The sequence below is a fragment of the Dipodomys spectabilis genome, unplaced genomic scaffold (genome assembly GCF_019054845.1).
Source record: "Dipodomys spectabilis isolate Male_0828 unplaced genomic scaffold, ASM1905484v1 ptg000388l, whole genome shotgun sequence".
NCBI classification, from domain to species: domain Eukaryota; kingdom Metazoa; phylum Chordata; class Mammalia; order Rodentia; family Heteromyidae; genus Dipodomys; species Dipodomys spectabilis.
The window spans coordinates 1,508,480-1,535,734 of NW_024871065.1; the positions used below are offsets into that span (position 1 = coordinate 1,508,480).

The 27,255-nt window shown below is 37.8% G+C and overlaps 1 pseudogene; it reads right to left on the reverse strand.

The window, feature by feature from the left end:
• Positions 1-667: 667 nt before the first annotated feature.
• Positions 668-26,894, reverse strand: LOC122096760 (annotated as a pseudogene).
• Positions 26,895-27,255: the final 361 nt, after the last annotated feature.

Genomic DNA, 27,255 nt, shown 5'->3' on the forward strand with positions numbered 1-27,255 from the left:
CAAACATGATTTAGATTAAAAACCTAGAATAATTATTGTCCAATAGAATGCTTAAAAAATACTAAATATACAAGATTTTCAGTGAGAAAGGATTACTGAATTTCTCAGACAGGAATTCTGAGTAACTTTCTGAGAGAGGAGATTGACCAATTTTTCATCTCATCAAATTTGTGGGAATTTTTTTTGTTGTTGTAGCAGTACTGGGGTTTGAACTCAGGGCCTTACACTTTCTAGACAGGTGATGTACCACATGAGCCACAACCCTAGCACTTTTGGCATCACTTTTCAAATAGAGTCTTAGGTGTATGCCCAGGTCAGCATCACCATGCCCAGGCTTTACTGATTGAGATGTGGTCTTGAAAACTTTGCCCAGGCTGACCTTGAACCAGGATCTTCCAAATTTCTACCTCCTGAGTAGCTAAGATTACCAGGATGAGCCACCACATCTGGCCTCTTCATTTGTGTTTTCTTTACACATTATTAAAGACTTCTAACAAAGAGAAAGTATTACAATGGCCATCCTACTAAGAGAAGGTGATACAAAATATAAAAAAAGTTACTGTTTATTTCTGTTATACAAAGAAAATTAAGCACAGCCCAAGATATCTCAGTCCATCTTCTAAGTCCTTTATGCCACAGTAACATGTAATAACAATGGTAAGTTGGATTATGAGTCCAGTTCAGGGTCAAGCTTCTCCACATTGACGACTATCTCTGGGGCTGGAGCATCAGCAGAGGCGTGGTGGGCCTCTGTCTCTGACTCGGACAGCACTTCCTCCTTGATCTTCACAGGCTTACCACTGGCTTCCTCCTCTTCATCTGAAGACTCATCCAGCTCCCATTCGTCATCGATGTCCATTTCAAATACTCATACATGACGGAGACTTGAACTTAACTAAAGAAGAAAAGGCACATTAATGTGTGTGTCTCTGTGTGTGTGTGTGAAAGCGCACATGCACCTGGAACTGGGACTTGAACATCTTATGAGCATCTTTTGCTCATGGCTAGCGTTCTAGTGGAGCCACAGCTCCTGAGCAGCTAGAATTATAGGTATGAGCCACTGGTGTCAGGAGTCACATTAACAATTTTCTAACTAATGGCTTTGCAAACAAATTTTATAAAACGAAGCAGAAATCAGAAGCTTTAAGCAAAGAATGGTTTTATGGGAAAGTTATATTTTTAACAATTTATTATAAAATCACCCAATTCCACCTTCATTTTACATAAAAGGATCTCCACACACCACATGGTGAATTTATGGAACTTAGAAACCAAACTATTTTTGCCAGTCCTGGGGCTTGAATTCTGGGCCTGGGTGCTATCCTTTTGTTCAAGGTGAGCACTCTACCACTTGAGCCACAGAGCCACTTCTGGCTTTTTCTGTAATTCATTGGAGATAAGAGCCTCATGAACTTTCCTGCCTGGGCTGGCTTCAAACTAAGATCCTCAGATCTCAACCTCCTGAGTAACTAGGATTACAGGTGTGAGCCACCAGCACCTGGCCCTGAAATTGCTCTTAATTACACAAAGTTTCTCCAAACAAGAAAACAAAATAGCTAGCCTGCTGCTTGCTCAGTTAACTGAAACCAAGGGACAGAATGACAAGCAGAGAATGAGCCTTGGAGATGACATGCTTGAGTACTCATAGGATGCTGCATAGAAACAAAGCCATACTCACCACACAGGATACTTTGCGAAAACCATTCCCAGCAACATACTGAGCTTTCATGCTCTCCAGTAACTGCCAGTGCTTCTCAAAGTGCAGGGTGCGTGTGGGAATAACACTGCTTTGTTCATCTAGCCTAGAGGAAAAACCAGCCCAGGAATCAAACAGGACCTCCACCTCCCACATTCACTAGAGGAGGGGTTTGGGGCAACTGGGGTCCTACTCCCACCCACACTCCATTCCCAGATGACAAGACAGTCTGTAAAAATACTACATTCCACAGAGCCTTGGCTTCATTTTAATAAGGCCTTGATGCCCTTTGTTTTTTGGGTGATGGGGAGGGAGGATACAGTACTAGAGATTAAATTCAGGCCTTGCACAACTGAGCTACTCACCCAGTCCTCAATTCCCTTTCAAGGAGAGCAGATGCCCATGTTTTTAAATTAGAGAAGGGATCTCATTACTTTAAATCCTCAAGCAACTAAAACTATCTCCTAGAACTGACTTTAGACTCTTCAATGGAACTGGGGTCCCAATTCTGGAAAATACTAAAGGCAAGATTACAATTATTAGTGACAACAAACTAAAGTTAATGCTATCCTTTAAAACATAACTCAAATGAAGTCCTCTTCTCCATTCCAAATAATTCCTCATCTTATTCTAGCAAAAATTCCTAGTTTAATATTAAAGCAAGGGACAAGACAATGATTAAAGATGGCACATTTTTTTCCGTTTTTTTAATTTTTGAGGTAACATACAATTGTAACATTAGGAAATTTGTAACATTTGGGAAGACTTTATAGCATGAAGGAAGACTTACCTTCTTCTGATTTTTTTCATTTCTGGTGTAGATGATCCTCCTAAATTTAATAGCAATTAGTCTCCTCCTCACCTTTCCTAACAGTGTTTGGTGGGTTTCAGTGTGTTGTATGAAGTTAGGATTTTAAAAATACAAAGTAGGAAGCCAGGCAGGCACTGGTGGCTCATTCCTGTAATCTTAGCTACTCAGGAGGATCATGGTTCAAAGCCAGTCCATGCAGGAAAGACTGTGAAACTCTTATCTCCAATAAACCACCACAAAACCCAAAGTGGCACTGTGGCTCAAGTGGCAGAGTGCTAGGCTTGAGCTGAAGAACTGAGGGACAGCACTCAGGCCCAGAGTTCAAACCCCATGATGGACAAAGAAAAAAAAAACAAAGCAGGAGGTTTTCTGCTCAGCTGTCTACAAAAAGCTGGGTAGACCAGTAACTACAAAAACATTGCCTAGCATATCTAAGAAACTTGAATTCTTGGCATATGGTAAATATAACTAAATATCAGCTAAGCCTGGTAGCATATGACTGACAACTCAACACCTTGGAGACCAAGGCAAGAACTTCATGAATTTGAGACAAGCCTGGCTATTTCAAGGCGAGGCAACCTGAGATACACAATGGGACACTTTTTATTTTAAGTTTTGGTGGTTCTGGGGTTTGAACTCAGCACCTGGCACTCTACCACTTGAGCCACACTTCCAGCTCTTTTTGAGATCCTATCTTTAAAAAAATAAAGCTAACTTTTACCACACAGACACTCTACAACTAAGGCAGTTAGTTACCTTGTGGCATAAGTTCCAGTGAATTGATATCCTGCAGCATCTTCACTGTTATACACAAACGACAATGGCAACTGGACCAAGAGTCTGTCTCTTCCTTCACGCCCCATGGTGTCTTTAAGAATGACTGTTACAGTTTCATCATCATAAAACCGAGCATCTAAACAGCTGTAGTTGCTGGAAATGAGAAGCGTTTTGTTATATCAGAAATGATCATAACCACTGAAATACAGTATGCATAACATGCTGACACTAAGCAAAAACAAAATAATTTAAAACCGTAGGTGATAGTCCCTGCAATGACAAAACACCTTATCAGTTTATACTTTTATAGCAATTTTCACAAATATAACTAGTTATAACAAAATAAGTAATCATGAGATCAAACAAAATGATCTGTGACATTTTATCACAGTTCTAGAAAACTCTGGACATAAATGGCTAGGCCTTAAGCCTGTGAAAATTTCATGAGTTATACCTTATATATAACTGAGTGAACAGAGCTAACCAGAATCAAAGTAAAAGAAAATCTGCCCCCCTACAAGTGGCAGAGCCCCTTTGTTGACAGCACATCTGACATAGCACTGACTACACATACATCCCACATGCTTCTGTCCCAAATCAGGCTTGGGCGTTATCTTCTTCTGACTTTTTCAGTTGTAGCATAGGTGAAGCTCCCAAATTTCACAGCAATTAGTTCATTACTTACAGATCTTGAAGAAAGAAGGGAGAGAGGGGAATGAGACCCTATGGAACAACTACATAGCCAATAAATCTAAATGCCTTAACAAACATGACTGGCAATGTTAGCACACATATCTAATTCCCAAATTCCAGACCAACACTACCACTTCCACTCCAGAATACTATAACTTAAACATTTAGTCACGCAAACCATCTTGGTTTAAAATCTTAATCACTAAGTAGCTAAAGGCCATAACTAAGGACAACTAACATCTTGAATTCAAAAATTCCCTTTAGTGGAGGTTCTCAAAAGGCACATAGAGCAACCCTATGACCCAGCAATCACCTGCTGGGCATTTACCCAAATGACCACAAACAAAGCCATACTAAAGCTACCAGCACAACTAGGTTTATCGCCGCATTATTCACCATAGCTAACATATGGAACCAACCCAGATGCCCTTCAGTAGATCAATGGATCAAGAAAATGTGGTAAACCTGGGTGCCAGTGGCTCATGCCCGTAACCCAAGCTACTCAGGAGGTTGAGATCTGAGGAATGCAGTTCAAAGCCAGTCCAGACAGGAAAGTCTGTGAGACTCTTATCCTCAATAAACCACCAGAAAACTGGAAGTGGCACTGTGGCTCAAGTGGTAGAGCACTTGCCTTGAGCTGAAGAGCTGAGGGACAGTGCCCAGGCACAGAGTTCAAGTCCCATGACCAACAAAAAAGAAAATGTGATACACATATGTATACATACATACATACATACATATATATACATATATATATATGTGTATATATATATATATATATATATATATATATATATATATGGAATTCTATTCTTCCATCAGAAGGAATGACACTGCCCCATTTGTAAGGAAATGGAAAGACTTGGAAAAGAATCCTATCAAGTGAAGCCAGACACCCCCCCAAAATAGGTCCCATGGTTTCCTTTATTTGCAATAATTAGTATACATCTAGGATAAATTTAACAGATGAGAAAAATAGCTCAAGAGCTATGTACATATAACCATATAAGATGATGCTAAGCGAAATGAACTCCAAGACATGGAAACATGAGGTTTTTCTTTGTTGTTGTTGTTTTGTTTTGTTTTTTGGGTCCGTTCATGGGGCCTGAACTCTGGGCTTGGGAGCTGTCCCTCAGCTCTTCAGCTCAAGGCTAGCACTCTACCACTTCAGCCACAATGCCACTTCCGGCTTTTTTCTTTTTGCTTATGTGGCGCTGAGGAATTGAACCCAGGGCCTCAGGCATGCAAGGCAAGCACTCTACCACTGAGCCACCTTCCCAGCCCTATTGTTGTTTTTAATGTACTATGTACTTTTTGTTTCTTTGGTGTGTTCTTCCCCCTATAGTTTATCCCCTATTGTCACTGTAGTTGATTTTGGTACCCTGGTATTGCATATACATTTTTCTGAATTAGGGAAGGGAAAGGAGAACAGAATCATGAGACAAAGGACAAGGGGGATCCAATACAACAGCCATATTCACAAGTCAGTATGTTGGAAATGATCTGTACAATTTGGCAAGTGGGAGGATTGGGGAGGGGAGGGAAAGGAGAAAAATGAGGCGGGGGTAACAAGTTAGACAAGAAATGTACCTATTATCTTACTTATTAACTGTAACCCTCTGTACATCACCTTGACAATGAAAAAAAATCCCTTTAGTCATGTGTTGGTGGCTCATGCCAGTAATCCCAGCTACTCAGCGCTGAGATCTGAGGATCATCATTTGAAGCCAGTCTGGGCAGGGATCCAGGAGATGCCTATCTTCAATTAACTACCAAAAAGTCAAAAGTGGAACTGTGGTTCAAGTGGGAAAGCAATAGCCTTGAGCACAAAGGCTCAGGGACAATGCTCAGAGCCTAAGTTCATGCCCCAGACTGGCACCCACAAATAAAATACTACCTTCATAGTGAGACTTAAAACCATTTAAAATGCTAACAGAACCCTGAATATCATTTGATTTTCAGAATGTTTACTTTGGAATCTCAAAAAGTCTCTGTGGGCAAGATCTCTTATTTGATGAAAGATAAATAACCTAAAATTTTAAAAAAGCCTTTCTATAAAGTACTTACTAACACAGTTTTGAATCGCTAAGTGTTCCTTAGATATAACCCAGGTCTGCTGTCATTTTCTTAAACCTATTTTAAAAAAAAACTTATATACGAGGCTATATACTAATATAAAAGTTAAAACTCTAGAACAAGAAGGGATCAAATAGCTTCTCAACTCAGCATTACCATCTCCCAGATGTGAGAACTGAGAATACCGAATGCAAACCTAAAGTCATGAGGCAGCTTCACTGAAACCCGAAATGCTGGAAGGGAAGCTGAATGGCTTAATATTATTATTACAAATATTAAGCTCTCATCTCTTCGGTTCAAACTTCAAAGGAATACTCACTGGGAAATATCAGTATGCCTTCTTAAGATACATATTTTATACAGTGAGTCTTCTAAAATAGTAAAAAGAAGGTATTGTAGATTTGAACTTTTATTATTCCACCTAAGGAAAGAAAAGTAACGTATTTAGCTATTTAAGTTTAGAACAAAAACTACTGTTTACACAAGATAAGGAGACACACACTTACAGAAAAGGAAATTTGAGCAATCTGCACGCAGAGTCCTCACTAAAACAAAAGCAAAAAAAAAAAAAAAACACATGAGAAAAATTCAAACTGGCTGTTAAATTATACTACCTAACAGGTAAAGATTACCTTTTAGCATCTCTATATAATGGAATACAGATGGCTTGATTCATTGATTTTCCAATTACATCCTACAGAAAAGCAAGATTTGGAAACATCATTAGAGACAAGGGGAGCAGCTAGTGGTGAGGAGCCTGCTTGGCCTGTGGCTAAAGTACCACTCCCTCCCTCTGGTCTCATGACATCAGTCACTGACAAGACACACCAGCTCTGGGACTAAGATTGTAATGAGATTGATCTGGGGGGCAAATAAAACACTAAAGATACTTTACTAAAACGATAATTTTTAAATTTATGTGAGCAGAAAATGAGGGAGGGGGTTACATTGTTCAAAAAGAAATGTACAGTATTCAGTACCTGACCTATGTAACTGTAACCTCTCTGTACATCACCTTTACAATAATTTTTTTTTTTTTTGTCGGTGATGGGGCTTGAACTCTGGGCCAGGGCACTCTGTCCTTCAGCTCTTCAGCTCAAGACTGGGCACTCTGTCCCTCAACTCTTCAGCTCAAGACTAGTGCTCTACCACTTGAGCCACAGTGCCACTTCTGGTTTTCTAAGTGGTTTATTGGAGATAAGTCTCATGGCCTTTCCTGCCCTGGCTGGCTTTGAACTAGGTCCTCAGATCTCAGTCTCCTGAGAAGCTAGGATTACAGGCATGAGCCATAAGTGCCTACCTTATAATAATTTTAAAAATACATAAGGTAAAATAAATTTATATAAGGAATTAACTATGGATATAACCAAGCCATAAGAAACTGCCAATTTTGACAATCAAAACCAGTTGAATATCAGCATCTTTACAATTTATCCTAATATCTATATTCATTTACATAGATGAGACATACTATACTCTTGTTCCCACACAAAGACATGCATTTCTTCCCAACTTATTGCTGGCATTTGCAAACACTGATCAATAATGATTTCCATTTGCCTTTTCACAAAATGCAATGATTTTCAAGCATAATAAGGAAACAGCAAAGGGCTTTCTGGTTTCAGACAAAAACAGAAACAAAACAAAAACTATAGCAAACCAATGATTAGGAGAAATTAATTCAGTGTCAGAGGCAGTCCATAGTTTTTCATGGTGGAATTCTCATTATGCTTTCGACATACCTTGTTAAAAAAAAAATGACCAGAATCTCCCTTCAATCCAGCCCACTTAATACAACTACATTCACTTGGTCCTTCTCAAGCTTAGTCCTACACCAAAGTCCAACAGTAAAACGCTATTGGCTATTAGAAAGATGGAAGGCATTGGAAACCATAAGCTATGTACTGAAACCTGTTCTTTCTTCTCAACTCTGCCACAATGTGATAGCAGCATCAGTCCAGGCTACTCTGCCACTGCTAGCTTTGTTTCTTTTTTGCTATTGTATTCAGTATGCTTTTTATTTTAAAATGTTTTTTTTATACAGCATTACAATATCCATAAGAACTCATTGTATTCTCCAACTTAAAAGGAAAAAAAACAAAGAGGCCTACTGGGCCTCTGGAACTGCCTGGAATGAAAAGAGCTGTGAATCAAGCTGTGACTCAGGCCCACCAGCTCAAATGGCTCTGAGACTGTCTCTCCCACACTCAGCACTTCCCTTCCCAGCTGTGTTAGGTAAAAAAATCATCATTTCAGCACTTTAAGGTTCAAGAGGTGACATACTGGGTAATTACAGAAAAACATGTTGCCTTTGTCCCCAGTTCCCAAAACTCAGCTCCTGAAACCCAGGAGATTTCCTGAGTAGTAAATGTGATGGCCAATTTTAATGTGGTCACTCTGGCAAGTTCCTGCAAAGCCTCAGGGTTGGGTGGGTGGAAAGACTATGCCTTAACCAGAAGCTTATAACTTTCAGCTCCATCTGCCAGACTGCAGGAAAGAAATAGGGACTTGGGGTTGAATTCTACCCCAGTGCCTTAATCATTATAATGAAGCCTCCATCAAAAACCCAAGACAAACTGGGAGAGAGTAAGGGAAAGGGTGACATTGTCAAAAAAGAAATGTAATCTTTACCTGCCTTACGTAACCATAACCTTTCTTTTCTTTTTCTTTTTTTCTGGTCCTGGGGCCTGAACTCTGTGCCTGGGAGCTGTCCCTCAGCTCTTCAGCTCAAGGCTAGCACCCTACTACTTGAGCCACAGAGCCACTTCCGGCTTTTTCTGCTTATGTGGTCCTGAGGAATCAAACCCAGGGCCTGATGCATGCAAGGCAAGCCCTCTGCCACGGAGACAACTTCCCAGCCCACCATAACCCTTCTTTACTAACCTTCTTAATAATAAAAAAAAGACACTGGGGAGGTTTGGATGGCTCCCTGGTTGATGAACATGTTGAGTGCTGGGAGGATTTAAAAGCTGTGGCCTCTTCCTCCATACCAAACCCTGAATGATGTTTTTGATTGGGCTATGCCCAAGTTAAATTTTTATAACAAACAGTCTGGAAAGGAAAGCTGAATGTGTTCCTGAGCATTGTACACCATTCTGGAAGCTATGCCAACTTAAGGGGGAAAGTTGTGGACACATGCCCCATAGTCAAGTCCCACAGAGGTGTGGGTAAGGGAACCTAACTCTTGGGACTGATGTGATATGAGGAGTCTAGCGGACTGAGCCTTCCTCCCCCTGGAGGCTAATGCTCATTGTGGGTGCTCAGTGTCATAACTGCTATGAATTGCATTGCAGGACCTTCAGCTGGTATCATAACTGGCTGGTGCCAGGAGGGAAAATATAATTTTAGTGTCAGCATAGTTAATGTACCACTGCACAGTTAATTTCAGGGTGTTTTCTATCTATCATGGTGACATCATACTCTACTTGTTAAAATGCTGTTCTCTAATCAAATAAAATGGACATGCCAAGTAAGCCTGAAGAAACTAGACAAATGTTGAGGCTACTCTTTAATCTCAAATACGTATAAACATGGCCAACATCTGCTTGGTTCATAAAGTACCTTTAAGATGGCTGCTGTTTTGGAGGAAGTCATACCACTGGTTTCCTTCCGTGTTAGGGGATGACACAAGACCATCATCTTCATCTTTCAAATACTAAAAATACAGTTAAAAGTTTTTCAGTTAAGCAATGATTCAGGCTCTAACCTGTATTTAACACTATTCTAGTTAGTAAGTTATCCTGTTGTACTGCCAGGTTCTCTAAAGCTACATTATTTTTCTAAGTGAGGTGACAAATTCTAGACAACATGCAAATGACTTAAATGGTCAGAGTATACAGTAAGTGTAGAAACCAGAGTTTACATTTTGTGGTTCATTTTCAAGATATATTTTAACCTTATCTATCAGGGCTATATTTTAGTTTTACAAGTACCAACTGACAGTATGCTCCACAAGGGCAGTTCTCACAGTGTAGCCCCATCCCTGAGAGTGCTCAGCATGCTTCCATTAACTACAAGGTTAATGCCAGGTATAGTGCCAAGGTGTCACTTGCCCTTTCACGGTGTCAACATTTGCACTGAAGGTGTGGAAGAAAGAACAGCCAGTACCTGCACCCCTCACCTAGTGGGCCAAATTCTTGTGTTCTTTGTCACATATTCAGTTTCATTTATCCTGATAGAACTATTAAATTGTTAATTCTCAAGTCTTGATGGCAGATCTTTTAATGTTTTTTGAGACAGAGTTGGGAGGCACACAGGAGTGATTTTACAACACATCAAAGCATGCAAAGTTGTCTTGAAGAAATACTGAAACTGTCTTGTTTCAGTTGTAAAGGCAGACATTTTGTAAAAAAATGACATTCCAGGGGGGAGGATAGGAAGGGATGGGAAGGGGAAACAAAGGAGGAGGCTACAATGCTTGATAAGAAATGTACTCATTATCTTGCCCATGTAATTGTAACCCCTCTGTACAGTATTTTCACAATAATAAGTAAATAAAAATTTTAAAAAATGACATTCCATTTTTACTTGGAAACAAAAGACTAGGGGACAAACTGATTCTTCATATTTAGATGTTTGCAAGGTATTTTTTAATTTTAAAATTTTTATTTATTTTATTAAGTAGATTCACAAAGGAGTTGCCATTGTTCAGCTTATGGACAAATATGTCTTGGTCAATGTTACCCCTTTGAACATGCATATTCATCCATCCCTTTCCCCCCTCAAACTCTTACTTTTGGCAGGTATTTTCTTGAAAATAAAGTGACTTTGAACAAAACAACCTAAAATATTTATTGCGAATAACATTTCAGCTAAACATGGTTCTAAAGGCCTGTAATTCTAGCACTTAGAAGAGGATGAGGCAGGAATATTACAAGTTTAAGGCCTATATAGCAAGACCCTGTCTCAAAAAAAAAAGCAACTTTTAAGCAAAACTCAAAATGTTGGCACCTGCATCTGTTACTGAGTGCCTGACAGCTTCACAGTAACTAAAGACTCTGATTAGAGTAGACTGATGTCACCTGATATTTATAATGTATAATGGAAGGCATCAGTACTTAAAAAGATCTGTAAAAGCCACAGAACCAATATTTCTAAAAATACCAAGTTATGATGCTATGAAAACAAGCATGAGTAAAAGTCCCTTTCAAAGTGCAAGGAAGATGGAGAGATTTTTAATGAAACTGAGTATGAAGTGTCTACTAACCCAATTTTAGATTCCACATTAAAAACTTCCAAGAGACCAACACTTGGAAGGATTTTGTATAATATTAAAGAACATCCTCAGTTAAAGGACAAAACTAGTTCAGTACTTTCTCCTTTCCAAGGACACGCACCTTCTTGAAGTTAGATTTTCCTTATATACATTAAGCAAGTTAGCATATTAAAACAGAATATACACATAGGTAGACATTAAAATTAGCTGTCTTCTATTAAGCTGGACATCAAAGACAGCTGAGAAAATACACAACAACGCCAGTTATACTGGCATTATATTATTTTCCATAAACTTTAGATAATATGAATTAACAGTACAAAGTCTTAAAATTCGTTCTTAAAAATCAAACCAAGTTCAATAGAAAGCCCATACCTGACCAACTTTTTCAACATTAAAGTATTTTCCTTTTCGATTTTAAAGGTCTGGAGCCTAGAAAGAACAAATATAGTTTATTTCTAAAAGCTCAAAATATTAAGAAAATAATCTTAAATTTAACAAACTCAATATGTATTTTATAAAACAGCTATCCATTGCATTTAGTCTTTTGCAGACTGTAAGATACATACAAACAGAAGTCTACTTATAGACTTTATATTTAGTCTTTTTAAAATTAGTCTTTTTAAAAAAAGTAATTGCTAATTACTTTTTAACCATGAACCGTGTTTGCTGTGATTATTTTCAAAGTGGCTAAATTGTAAAAATAGCTATTTCTTTCCTCATTGAAATGTTCAGTAAGAAATTCAGCAACAAATGTGCTATCTTTCTGAGTCATCTATTAACAAAAAGGGGCAAAAAGAAAACAAATCAAGGTAAAAAGTAAGTTTCCCAATAATTTGCCTGAACCCACAGTTTGGGTCTGGGTGCAGGTGAGTGGGCTATGGGGAGCAAGGAGGAGGCTGGCTGTTCTCTGAGCTCGCTCTTCAGGGAATGCTTCTTTCCACATCCTCACAGAAAGAAACTGCTCATTTCCAGGCTTCAACTTAGGTACAACATTTAAGTACTTATATTTCAAGGAAAATAAAAATGCGTTTAAGACTGAAGGCATAAGATATAGAACCAACCCAGATGCCCCTTAGTAGATGAGTGGATCAAGTAAATGTGGTATATATACACAATGGAATTCTATGCCTCCATCAGAAAGAATGACATTGCCCCATTTGTTAGGAAATGGAAAAACTTGGAAAAAATTATATTAAGTGAAGTAAGCCAGGCCCAAAGAAACATAGGTCCCATGTTTTCCCTTATTTGCAATATCTAGTATATGTATGAGTCAAGCGGAAAAGGTTTCCCTTATTTTCAATAACTAGTATATGTCTGAGTCAAGCCGAAAAGGTCAAATAAGTTGATGTTAGGGAAATGAACCCTAAGATATGTATTCAATTTTTTTTCTTTCATGCGATTGTTTCTATCACATTTATAAGATTGTTTCCTTGTTGATTTGTATGTTCCCCCACACACAGTATAACCCTGCTTTCACTGTATTTGATGTTGTTATAACTTGTGGAGGGGAAGGGAAAAAAACACATCATTTAAATAGGGATACAGGTGGACCCATTGCAACAATGAGATGTACAAGTCGTATGTTGAAAACGAACTTTACAACTTTGGTGGGGGGGAGGAGGGCTGGGTGGGGGAGCGGGGCGGGGGTGGGGAGGATGGGATGGGAAGGGGAAACAAAGGAGAAGGCAACAATGCTTGATAAGAAATGTACTCATTATCTTGCCCATGTAATTGTAACCCCCTCTGTACAGTATTTTCACAATAAAAAAAAAAAGACTTAAGGCAGTTAAAGAGTATAAGGATGCTATGTTGTAAGAATTATAAAACCTCATTCAAACATGAAAATTGTAAATTCAAATATCCGTAACAGTATTCTGCGTGATGAAAATATTATGCAAACACTCAAATTTCTTTAGATAAAAAGCCCAATGTCCTGTTATCTAACTCTGTAAGAGTACCAAAACCATGAGCAAGGCTGAGCTCAATCAGGACAGTAAGGAAATTACACAGGTGTCCCCTGTTATCTGAGAAATTGGTTCTAAGACCCCCAAGGATAACACAATCCACAGGTGCTCAAGATCTTTATATAAGAGAACACATCCTCCTGTACACTTTAAATCCCATTTAGAGTGCTTGTAACACCTAATACAATGTAAATAACTATTGTTGTATTGTGTAAGGAATAGTAAAGTGAGAAACAAGTACATATGTTTGGAACAGATGCATTATTTTCAGAATATTTTTCGTTGGTGGTTGGTTGAATCTACTGAGATGGAACCTGCTGACACGCAGGGCTGGCCATACGTACTTCTGTGCATACCTTATTCAGCTCAGGAAGCACATGGTCTTCGGTCATTCTCAACATGGCTGGAAATACAAAGTTAAAAATTATCTTTAAAGGAAACTAGAAATGTAATTTTTATTACAGATACACCTCAAAGACCAAATGAGTTTTACTGAACTAAATTTTCCATTTGAACAGTTTCTTTTTACTACAAAAAACGTTCTCTTTGAACAATTAAACTAAAGATGAACTAAAATCTGATTTAATCAGGATCTGAAATATATTCAGGATTGTTGGTCCTCACCCCAAACAAAACCGTATTGATTATGCTGCTGGGGACAGAGCAGTAAAAATGCCTTCATGGAAATTACATTTTACAAAAAAAGACAACAAAGTTATAACCTCGTGTCAGTGACAAAGCCAGGGTGACAACAGTGTCACATTCTGGAGATAAGAACTGAGCAGTTAGTCACTGCTCTTCTACTGCTGATGGCACGCAATAATTATAAGAAAAACTAAACCACTAATCCCATCAGAGAAAAGGATTTCTAAAGTCCTACTTTTAATAGTGCAATTTATTCTAATTAAAACTCAGATCTGCAACAAACTAGCCTGAAAAAACTCCAGTTCACTATTCCAACTATCAATGATACAGTTGAAAAAAAGGAAACAAACAAAAATACCCAACCAAGAATTCAAGTAACTTAAGATCACATTCAGGTTTTAAACAAAAGTAACTATAGTAGAGTGACAAGCATAAAGTCTGCTTTTGTAATATTAGAACTGAACATCTGGACACTTTGCGGTATTAGCATATCAAAAGGAATTTATCTTGTATTTCACTCTAAATTTTAACAAATATGAGACATAAAACTAAATGTTGCATATGTTGGAGAGAAATGTTTGTTTCATTATTTAAAGAATATACTTCACAAAAATAGCAGTATAAATGGGCCTAAAAAAAGCAAGTACCTCAGAGTGGTGATCAAACCATCTCATGTGAAGTCAACAGGTATTTGTTAATTAAACTGCCTACCAAATGGCAAAGACGTAGTGGCATTACAAAGGAAGTCCTAAAGTAGTCTGTGTACCACTTAGCAAGGGCACCACTGCCCATGAAAATGTCCCAGTTCTGTGCTGTCTGATCATCTGTGACCCCTAGGAACTTCAAAGAGGCTAACCTGACTACATAACTGAATGTGTAATTTTAGATGATTTCAATCAATTCAACAGCCACAGGCTAGTTACTGGTTACCACCATGGACCACACAGCTCCAGAGACTAAAGAACAGAGTGTAAAATGTTACACAAGCTACTGAAGGGCTCTTTGAAAATCTTACACCCATGCCCAATATATAGCAAGGGCTCAAACACTCAATTTTAACCTAAGGAAATACAGTTGTCCCTCGCTGTATTGTAGCTTCATTGCATCCCAGGTTTAAAAAACAAAACAAACCAGAAATAGTGATCCGTCACCTATCATGTAGTTACTTTCCAGAGCAATAAGTGAACCACGATAGAGCATGGGATTTTCACCTATCACGGGGGTGTCTGGAACTTAACTCCCAAGATAGGTGAGGGATCACTGTACTAGTGAGTGGAAGGGACACAGATGTTACAAATTAGCTTTAATACTTCTATGGGGGAAGCATGAAGTAGGTGAAATAGGACTGCCATAGATGGACAACAGTTGAAGCTGGGTGAAAGAAGGAAACAAGGAGGCTCATTATACTATTTTATAAGTATTTGAAATTTTAACAGACTAATCCAAATCTAAGATGTATTTCCACAGTTTTCAAAAGTATTAAAACAACAATGTTAAAGTTAACTTACCCACATAAAGCCACCGGAAAAATGCCTTGAAATTCTTCATACTAATGTCTATAACTCTAAAAAGATAAACAAATCAGAAAAAAAAAAGGTCATGTGCAGTTCATGTAGTACTGTTCAACTGTCACAGAGTAAAATAAACCTTACTCTTCTTCTTTGTCTTTAAGCCCTTAGAAGAGCAGATTTTACAAACCAAACATTATTACATTCCTAAAATTCAGGCAAATTTTTTTTTTTGTTCTTGTTCCTCCACTGTAACCCTTTGTAGTGACATTTTTTTCTACTTGAGAGGATCAAGAAGTTAAATACTTTCTATTCATACTGAGAGGTGATCCTAGAAAACTTAGTATTTCATATTTGCTCTCAGCAAATGTAAATTCCAAAAATATTCCAAAACACAGGAAAAGCAATGTCATTTCTCCTCTCACTTTGTCTTCTGAGCAAGTGCTGGAGCTTTCACTTTCTAGAGCCCAATTATAATGACAGTGAACAGGAGGAAGCATATGTATTATAAACTTAGAAAAATAAAGGGTAAAGAACATATTAAAACTAGTTTCAGAAGTGCTGAATACTGGTGAGTGACAAAGTTCCCCAGGAGAAGCCAAGTGCAGACAGCTCAAAGAGCAAACAGCCAGGAATGACAAGAGAGTCTGAGAAGCTTGGTGCTGGCAGTTCACGCCTCATCCTAGATACTCAGGTGGCTGAGATCTGAGGCCTGCAGACAGCCCAGACAGGAAAATCCAGGAGATTCATAAACCCCAACTAATCACCAAAAGCCAGAAATGGAGCAAATGGTAGAATGCTAGCCTTGAGAAAAAAGCTCAGGGACAGCACTCAGGCCTTGAGTTCAAGTTCTGAGACTGGCACCAAAAAAAAAAAAAAAAGAAAAAGAAAAACAGCTCAACAGAGAGAGAAAGTAAAACGTATTCCTAAACTGTATCTTACTGTACTGGACATACTAGCCAAATATAAATAGATTAAAAACTGAATCAAAGTTAAATTTCCTAGACTTGAAACTCTTTGTATGATTAAATAAACTTACAATCCTTTTGCCTTAGCATCCCAAGCACTGGGATTACAGGTATGAGTGTAAGGTTCTTATTAATTTCAAATGTAAATATTCGCAATCAATAGCATCTAAAAGGAAATAAAAAATATAAAGAAATAGTCCTTGTTAAATAAGTAAACTATATCTAATATATTCTGTTGAGAAATTAAATCACTACCTTCAATTCCTGTAGCATCCAGTCCAAGGGGTTTGTATTTTTGCTTCCATGAAGCCATTCCTTTCAGTTCACTCAAATGATACAATAAAGACTCTGAGCCACTAGCACAACAGGAGACATAGTATCATTACTTAGTCAGGGTGGTAGGCAGTGGTAGACAGTTCCAATTTTTCAGAAATAAAAACTTAAGGTAACTATTTAATTTTCTTGCCATTAAAAAAATTGTATCTCTAGTTCTGTAAACATAAGCAAAATCATCTGGCTATCATCTACTGAAATGAATACACATGACAATACGATTAAATTTTATATGATCAAATTGTGTTTCACAGTCCTGGCACTATTTGGGGGGAGGGGCAATGCTAGGGATGAAGCTAGGGCCTTGCATAAGCTAGCAAGTACTCAACCACTAAGCTACCCCTTAGCCCCAATCTTGGCACTTTAAAGACAGCCAGTAGGCAATCTTGTTCACCCATATCTACCCAATACTAAACAAATAGTTTTTGAGATCCAACTTTGTGTCAGACATTGTGCTAGATGCTAGGGACAGAAAGGTGACAAGAATCAGGTCCTTGTGACCACAGGAATTACAGCGTAACAGGGGAGACAGGTCACAACCACACAATCATACAGTGTAATCTTCCCAATGGCCATAAATGCCTTGAGGGGAATGCATAGGACAAGGGTATAAGTGTAATATGAGTTAATATGGGGACTGGTGAAAACTGTTCTGAGGGAGTGAACTGAGCTGAGAGCTGAAGATTCAAGAGCAGGGCAGGTGTTCATAAGCAAGAAGGAGGCCCCCAAATCTCTGAGTGGGAGATGTCAAGTGTGGAAAGTAGAAGGCCTCTTATAAGAGCAATAGGCAATGCTATAAAAACATTCTGGTTCTAAGATCAAAAAGAAGGGACCAGGAGCATCTGTGAGAGGTATTCCATTGGATTTACTGAGGAATACACATTCTACAGGGATGGGGATATAGCTCACTAGTGGAATGCTTGCCCAGCATATACAAAACCCTGGTTTTGACCCAGAGCATTGCAAGAAAAGGAAAAAGAAGAGTAAAAAGACCAGACATTTGTGGAACAAAGTATAGAAAGACCAGTGCAGAAGGCATTACATAACAGGCTGTATACAAATTTAAACTGAACATTCAGCATCCGCTTGTAAATCTGTCACTCAAGCAGCTATGGATAGGAACAACATGAGACCTGGAACACTAAAAGGAATTGTGGCTCTGCCATGTACTAATTTTGGGCCAGCCATATAACTAATTCCGTTTCATCCTTGAGACTCAGAACAAAATTCTAGGGTGTTGAATGAAAAATACACAATATGTTTTACAAGATAAAATATACAACATACTCAATTTTCTCTGTGGAACAAAAAAAGGAATATATGCCCTATTTCAAACTATACCTTATAGTTTAGTGGGGGGATCCAGATGGGAGACTTGCTTGGTGAAAAGATAGTGAAAAATTATTTCATGAAGCAGAAATAATCTTTACACTTGAGTATGCCAAGATTCCCCTTCAAATGCCAATGCAAAAATTTCAGCTTGGCACTATTCACAATAAATAGCCAAGATATAGAAACAACCCAGATGCCCCACAGAATGGAATATTATGCCATTAGAAAGGATAAAATAATGGTATTCGCAGAGAAATGGATGGAACTACAATGAATCAGTTTGAGTGAGGTAAGACAAGAGCAGAGAGACAAATAGCACATGTTCTCCCTGATATGAAGATGTTAAAATCCAAAATGCAAGGAAATACGACAAAGTAAACAGGACTCAAGAAACCAAGGACATCTACTTAATCTGCCATATAATTTCTAAATGACTCCATGTTCTTGACCTCATGTATGGTACATATGTGCACACATCTGAGGGAAGCTAGGAGGAGGGCACGGAATCAGAGGGAAACAGGTGAAAAAATACAACAGAGGGGCCCATCAGCTACACTGGACATTGATGAAAATGAACTAAAGAACTCAAGGGAGGGAGGGAATGAGAGGGAAAGAGGGAACAGCTAACACTAAGCAAAAGGAAAGAAATATATTTATCACCCAAAGCAGAAGAAATACTGTCAAAGCTCATAGAATTCAGAAACTTTATAGACCAAGATAATGACAATTTGCCTTGCAAAGGTTAAAATGTGTTTGTGACTTTAACAAAGTATCACTATCCTACAGTACTATGAAATTTGTGAAATTATATAATCACTTAATCTCAATAAAAATTATTATTAAAAAAATTTCAGGGTAGTGGCACTGTAGCTCAAGTGGTAGAACGCTCGCCTTGAGCTGAAGAGATGAGGGACAGTGCCCAGGCCCAAAGTTCAAGCCCCACGACTGACAAAAAAAAAAAATCAGCTAGGAAAGATTCTAGAAGAAAATACCAGACAATAAAGGTAAATTTTCAGAAAGATCACAGCAATGTCCATCATCTTTATACCTCTGCAAATGACTTATAACCAACTTCTGAATACTGGAATATGATGACTCTATTGACTGGCCAACCTTTTTAAAGCCCTGATTAAGAGAAGAAAATATATTAGTACTCAACTAGGAGAATATATGCCATTCCAAAAAAAAAAAAAAGAAAAGAAAAAAAATTAAGACTGCATTCACAGCTACACAAATATTTAACAGCACCTTTACAGTTAGCTGGTTCATCAAAAGGGTCTGAAGTTCAGCAATAAAATGAAAAAGGATGTTTTAGTCATTTCTCCATCTAAAATCTGTACACATTGCTTAAAATCATAGATTTCAAAGAAAAAAACAAGATTTTGGAACAAAGTAAAACTACCCCCAACAAAAATACAACTTTCTTTAAAAAATACAACTTTCTTTTGTATACAAAAAGAAACAAAAACATAACCCTAACACACTTAAGTACACATGAGGATACACTGCATATTAAAAAGGACTTGACTTAGTAAGGCAAAGGGCAATGCTCATCTTGTACCAATCTAAGCATTTAGGAAAAAGATGGCAGAGGTTTCCACAAAGCACCACGGAAATTACATCTGAAACACGGGAGGGAATAAATGAAAACCATAAAAAATAACTCCAGAAGTAAATACAGATTAGCCTTTTCATGCTCTTAAGATGGGGAAAGTTCTAAGATACCAAAAAGAAAAAGTTTAGTTTGGCTACATAAAAACTAAAATTTCTGTACAAAATGATCACATTAACCCAAAAGGATGTATCCAAAAACCTAGAGATGTATACTTCTAATACTCTTTATATACCAGAATTTTCTATTTCATTTGGACAAATGAATTATTCATTTTTATTTACTTCTAAAATACATTGATTTAAAAAGGGGGGATAGGGGTGAAGCAGGGCATCAGTGGCTCATGCCTATAATCCTAGCCACTCAGGAGGTTGATATCTAAGGATTGTGATTCAAAGACAGCCCAGACAGGGCTGGGCTCAGTGGTAGAGAGCTTGCCTTGCATGCATGAGGCCCTGGGTTCGATTCCTCAGCATTACATAAGCAGAAAAAGCCTGAAGTGGTGCTGTGGCTCAAGTGGTAGAGTGCTAGCCTTGAGCTGAAGAGCTCAGGGACAGAGCCTAGGCCCAGAGTTCAGGCTCCAGGACAGAAAAAAAAGACAGCCCAAACAGAGAAGTGCCTGTGAGAGTCTTATTTCCAGTTAACCACTCAAAAAACTGGAAGCAGGGATGAGGCTCAAAGTGGTAGAGCGAAAAGATCTTAAGGACAGCACATAGGCCCTGAGTTCAAGCCCCACAACCGATTGGGGGAGAGGGGAGGAAAAGGAGGGGTTTATTACCTTGCCTTCCCCCACAACAGCAAGTGCATAAATTCATCCTGTACTGATGTGGTTGTGTTCTTTTCCTAGATAAAATAAAAAGAAATACGTGATACGTGTTTTGCAGCTTATAAAGTACATCTACTCACTGTTCTTTCCTCTGTCTTCTCTCAAGTCCTTATATACAGGAAACATCTGAGGTTCAGTGACTGGCGACAACCAGTCAGCTGTTTCAATAGCTTCCTCATTCCCAAAGCCCACCCACTGCATTAAGTTGTTCCAATGGTGGAAGAGTCAGCTATGGATCTGATATGGTTTGTCCCCCAGCGGTTCATGTATTATGATGCTGCTGAGGTAGTGGAATCTTTAAGAGGTAAGGCATACTGGGAGGTGGTTAGGTCACTGGGGGTGCTGCTATGTGAAGAAAATGTAGTTCTCATAGGAACCTGGTTAGATCCTGCAGAGTGAGTTGTTCTAAAAGAGCAAGACCACCCTTCTCCACTTTCTGGTTCCTGGGTCACAAAGTGATCCCTCTGCCAAGATGCCATCTCCCAGAGGAAGAAAATAACAGAGCCACACAAGCTGGGACTTCTAGTCTACAAAACTGGAAGTTACATAAACCTCTTTTCTGTACACATTACCCAAGTTCAGGTACTTTGTTATAGTAACAAAACCTAATATAGAGTCCCTTTTGCAAGTATTTTCTGTGAAAATAGTCGTTAGGCCAAGCTGTCTGAAGAAATTATGGTCTTAACCTCTCATAAATTAAACTGACTTTTCTCATATAGCATATGAAGCAAATAGACTTTTAAACTCTTTCCACGGGAAATGTCAACTACATTACCTGCACAAACAGTGAGACGAGAATCCATCTCCATCAGTATTTCTTCCCATGCTTCACACATACATGTCAGTGACAAATTTATATACTATTAGCAAAAAGAAGAAAATACTTTAAACCCACATTCTACCTAATATGTGCTTCTTAAGGTCACAAAGAAATCCAGAACTTACTTTCAATCACCCTAATTAACTTAGTTAAGCCAAAGGAAAAGAGAAGACCATAGCTAACCTTTGGTAACTTCTTTTTTTTTTTCCAATTGTGGGGCTTGAACTTGTGGTCTGGGGACTGTCCCTGAGCTCTTTTGCTCAAGGCTAGCTCCTTACCACCTTGAACCACAGTGCTACCTCCTATTTTCTGGTGGTTAAATGGAGCTAAAAGTCTCATAGACTTTACTGCCTGGGCTGGCCTTGAACCATGATCCTAAGATCTGAGCCTCTTAAGTAGCTAGGATTACAGGTGTAAGCCACCAGGGTCTAACTGTTTGGTAACAACTATTTTTACCAAAGAATCAATTATTCTTAGAACTTTAAAAAGGAACTTTTTTTATACTTAAATTTTATTGTAAAGGTGATACACAGAGGGGTTACAGTTACATAAGAAAGGTAATGAGTACATTTCTTTTTGCACAGTGTTACCCCTTCCTTCATTTCAAAAGAACATTTCTGTACCTAGTAAAACAAACATCTTTTACATTTTATTATTTAAGCTGTGTTTTATTACACTGTCAAAATGTTAGTTTGTTCAACTATTAAACTGTCAGAGGACCCTAGTTACGTTTGCCATCAAGTAAATTAATGGCTGTGGTAGAACAAAAATGAAAAAAAATGGCCTCAATTCTTTACAGTTCTTCCATCCTGACTTAATCTCCTCACCTTGCACCTGGCTACCCTATAACTTGCTCTAACTGAACATAGCAGAAACAACACTGCTGAGGCCAGGGCCTTCAAGTTGTTTATACATCTTGACTCGCACTTTTTTTTGAGGGGAGGGAGAGGGAGACAGGATCTTGTTATATAGCCCAAGCTTGCTATATAGCTCAAGTTGATATTATAATACTCTTGCCTCCCAATTGCTGGATTATAGAAGTGTCCCACCAACCACAGTTCAACTTACACTCTTATTTATTTATTTATTTATTTAATTTTTTGCCAGTGCTGAGCTTGAACTTGGCCTGGGCACTGTCCCTGAGCTTCTTTTGTTCAAGGCTATCACTCTGCCACTTAAGCCACTGCTCCAGTTCTAGCCTTTTTTGTGTACATGGTACTGAGGAATAGAACCCAGGGCTTCATGCATGTGAGGCAAGCATTCTACCACTGAGACACATTCCCAGCCCTCAATGTGTACTCTTGAAACCTTTGCTGCCACTACCCTAGAAACAACCCAGGACTAGCTGGCTAGAAGATGAGGGATACAGGGCAGAGACAAAGCAACTTCAGCCAGGGACACATATCAGCTTGCATGATCAGGCTGGGTGACGTGAGTCATACCAGGTACAGATCACCACAACTTTCTGGCTGAGTTTAGTCCAAACTGCTAACCTACAAAATTATCTACTAATTTGGGGTATCTTTCTTATGATCAAAAGCTAAAATCAGAAAAAGACTATTTTATTTGCAAGAGTATAAGGAACATTTTATTAATAGGAACATTTAAAAAGATTGACTATTTTTTCCCTTTCGTTTGGAGGTGATAGGATTGGATGAATAGGTTAATTAAATTACTTTTTCTGGCTTTAAAAAAATTGTAAGATTAGCAGAATAGATATCCAACTGCCATCAGTTTTAAAAAATAAAATTACAAAGGTTATAGTAAATACTTCTAGAAAGCAAGTGATGAATAAATACCTGCAACAGAGCTGAAATGTGAATAAACTTCCTGGCCATCGAGTTACTTCAGGTAAGAAGGAGTAGAGCAGATTGGTTTCAAGCTGAAAAACAAGAATAAATTGAGTCATAATCAGATGTATTTACTTTTTTAAAGATAAATTGTTCCTGTAAAACACACACACACATACACACACACACACACACACACACACATGTGCATGAGCACACGTGTGCATCCTCTAACTTAAAGAGGAGCAAAGATGTAACTAAGTATCAGGAAGACCAAATCAGAATTCTGCCCCCTTTGAAACATAACCAAGTTGGAGGCATCAGAACCAAGGGAAGGCATCAAAAGGCATTAAAATACTACTGGTAAAAACAAAGAAAATACCCCTTACCAGTTGTATCACAGAAGTTGTCATTTAAAAAAAAATCTATTACTAGCTGGGAATGTGGCTTAGTTGTAGAGTGCTTGCCTAGCATGCATGAAGCCCTAGATTTGATTCCTCAGTACCACATAAACAGAAAAAGCCAGAAGTGGCACTGTAGCTCAAGTAGTAGAGTGTCAGCCTTGAGCAAAAGAAGCTCAGGGACAGTGCCCAAGCCCTGAGTTCAAGCCCCAGGACAAAAAAAACAAACAAAAAAAAAAAACTTTTACAAATTTCACAGAAAAAAAAGAGCTGCTCTATTATAGCACAAATACAGCCTGGTGATCACAGTTGCTCAGCCTTAAGACACAAATGTGTACTACCATTGTTGTGAATTCTATGTGCTCTGGAACACTGAACAGCATGCTATTGAAGACACTAAGCAGTCCTCACATCTTCTATCCTTTTGTTCTACTTTGTTTGAAAATTCACACATACTTAGGATAAACATATAGGATTTTCAGAGGAAACACTGGGGAAGTTTTCTTGGCAAAGCAAAGGTACAATCTAAATAACAGGAGCCCAAACAGTTTCCTAATCTTATTATGTATGCTACACACAATAAAAGAGCCTCACCAATACTTAAATGTTTTACACAAAAAGCATGTGTTAAGAGCAGAGCCTAATGGTGCACACCTGTAATCCCAACACTTGGGAGGCTAAAGCAGGAGAACCTGAAGTTCTAGGCCAGTCTGGATTACAGAGCAAGCCTTCCTCTCATTAGAAGGAGAAAAAAGGCACAGAACCTGAAGGCAGACTGCCTAGCATCACTTTCCAATTATGAGCTTTTGTATGTGCCCAGTACTTTCTTCAGGTATAATAACAGTGCCTATCCATATGTTGTTGTGCTTAAGGCACTAAGGGCTTGGCATATAATAAATGATGAATATCAGCCCTTATTATTACATAATAATATAATAAATATAATATAATAATAAATATAATATATTTATATTATATATAATATATTTAAAAACTGAGTCCCAAGAAAATGCTCAAAACCAAGTAATTCTGTTATAGGAACCAATTTGTAGGGCCATGAATATCAAAACATTGTTTTTATGTGGAAAATAATAGTACTACAACAGCATTCAATATGTACAATTTAGAAACTCCACATAGATACTTTATTTTGCTGCCCATTAGAATACAGTGAGATATAGATACAAACCCACAGAGGTGGTGACCCAGCTCAGTGGTGGACAGCATGCTAGTACGTCCTGTCAACCCTCAGCACCAACCACCCTTAAAAAACAACAGAAAAACTAAAACATATTCTTAATCTCTACAATTATGAAATTCCAGTACATAGCTGAAAGTATGAAACCTCTGAAGCATCACCAGTGGAAACCTCTGCGACCACTGATAATGATTTCAAATCACTTGATAGACACAATGCAAGACAAGTGCCAGCAATCTGCAAAATAATCACACACCCTCATACATGTGGTATCACTGCTAGGGTGCATTTTGTAATACTGGAAGCAACAATTTATACACAACTTTAGAAAGCTGTGACACACACTTCTGGTTTCAGCGATACTCATGTAGCAGGTAAAGGTAGGTAAAGCAGGTAAAGGGCTCCTACTAGTCACAAAGACCTATAAACATTAAAACTTCTGATCCCAATCCCATCAACAGTTGCACATCAAAGGTTGATGAACAAACAAATTCCCTGAAGGCTATGATATTTTCTACACCTTTGGGAATTGTGAGAGCGAGATGAAAAGAGATGAAAAAGGCTCTGGAGAAGACTGATTTAGCAGTAGTAGGAGACTCAGTACTCAACAAAGAGTGGCTTCCAATAGCTTTCATTAGGCTCCAGTTAAATCACAGTCAAGTGGATCAGATCAATCTTTTCACTAAAGGAAAAGGCATGAGTGAAAATTCCACCAAAAGTTTCTCATCTCTATAGTAAAAACATTATTTTAGCTTAAAAAATCCTCTTATTATTTAAAAACAAACTGAAACTGAAAAAATAAAAAAAACTTACTATGTTATTCTTATTCCATAAGTAAACTAGCCACTATATTTTAAGAGAAATAATACAGGAAACCTAAAAGAAAAACTCACCCCTGTGACTTGAGCAATTTTGAACATCCCATAAGCATAAAGCTCAATAAATCCAGAGCTTCCTCCAAGGACAAGAATATTTAATCTCATAAAAAAATGTAACAAGCAGAGAACCAGTGAATAACACAGATAATTGTGGGTGTTTTTTATATTTGTTGATTTTATTTCTACACTATCTTTAAAAAATAATTAGCATGAACTTATAGTACAAAAGTGTTACACTGTGATATTTACAACATGAATATAATATACTTTGATCAAATTTACTCCTAATCTATATTACTCTTTCTTAACTATCCTCCCTCCCTATCTATTCCTTCCTAAGTTTCTGGAGGGTTTCATGATGGTATTGTCATATATATATATTCACCTTCCCTCACCATCTCTTTTTCCTTTCTCCCTCCTGCTGGTTCCTCTTCTCTCTTTTAGATGACTGTGGGTTTTTTTAGCCAAAATATCAATTGTTACTGCTTTCATCTAATCTGAGTGCTAAAGTTCCTCTTTGGGGAAAACTGATACACTAAGCAAACACAGCAACTCTCAATATTCAATCACAGCAGGCCATTTCTTTTGTTTCCGAAGAACAATATATATTTCTTATAGCTAACATTAAGCATTTATAGTAACATAACATACTAATAATTGTATTCACATACATCCAATAACAAAAGTTTTATTATGGATATGACACAATGAAGAACTTGGATAATTAAAATTGAAATTTTAAAAATTCTAGTACTATCCCCTTTTACTTATTAAAAACAAGTATACTGCATTACTGCTAACACATGAAACAAAGAACGAGCACACAGTAAAAACAGCAAGACGGTGACATCTATTATTTGAAGACACTGAGTGTCTACCATGAGATAAAATAACTAAAGATTTGCTCCTAAAAATTTGGAAATGTTCCTCCAATATGAAAAGTGACTTAAAGAAATCAGACTTATTTAAATTAGATTTACCTGACATCTCCCAAGAGTTTAATAATTTCATCAGAATTCTCCTCACTACAATATAAAAATAAATTGAGTCATCTTTCAACCATGTTCTTTCAACTAAAAAAAAAAACATTATTTTATTTGAAAACAACAAAAAAAGTATATCTTACCTAAATATTTTTGAGGTGCTGCTATAACTGAGAGAAAAGAGAGACAAAGGTAAAATGATACTCATGAGAGAAGTATGTACCAATATTTAAAGCAGATTAACCTGCAAGATTAAGTCCAAAGAAATACAACTCTGATACTTACTTTTTTGGTAATGTGGGCAGCTTAGGTAAGAGAAGGTTTGACTCATCTTCAGCAGTATAGAAGGATGTTAGAACACTAAAAGGAAGGGGAACCAGGCATTACACAAACAGTAAAAAGTTACTTCTCTTTCTATTAAAAATATATTTTTTTAAAGACTCATTCCGTAAACATTAAGAAGTAAACATATGCTAGACACCCTGGCTCATGGCTCATGCCTATAATCCTAGCTACTCAGGAGGCTGAAATATTAGTGTCACCGTTCAAAGCCAGCCAGGGCAGGAAAGTCAGTGAGACTCTTATCTCCAATAAACCACCAGAAAACGAGAAGTGGTGCTGTGGCTCAAGTGGTAGAGGGCTATCCTTGAGCTAAAGAGCTAAAGAGCCCAGGCCCAGAGTTGAAGCCCCACAACCAACAACAACAACAAAAATTAAAGATATGGC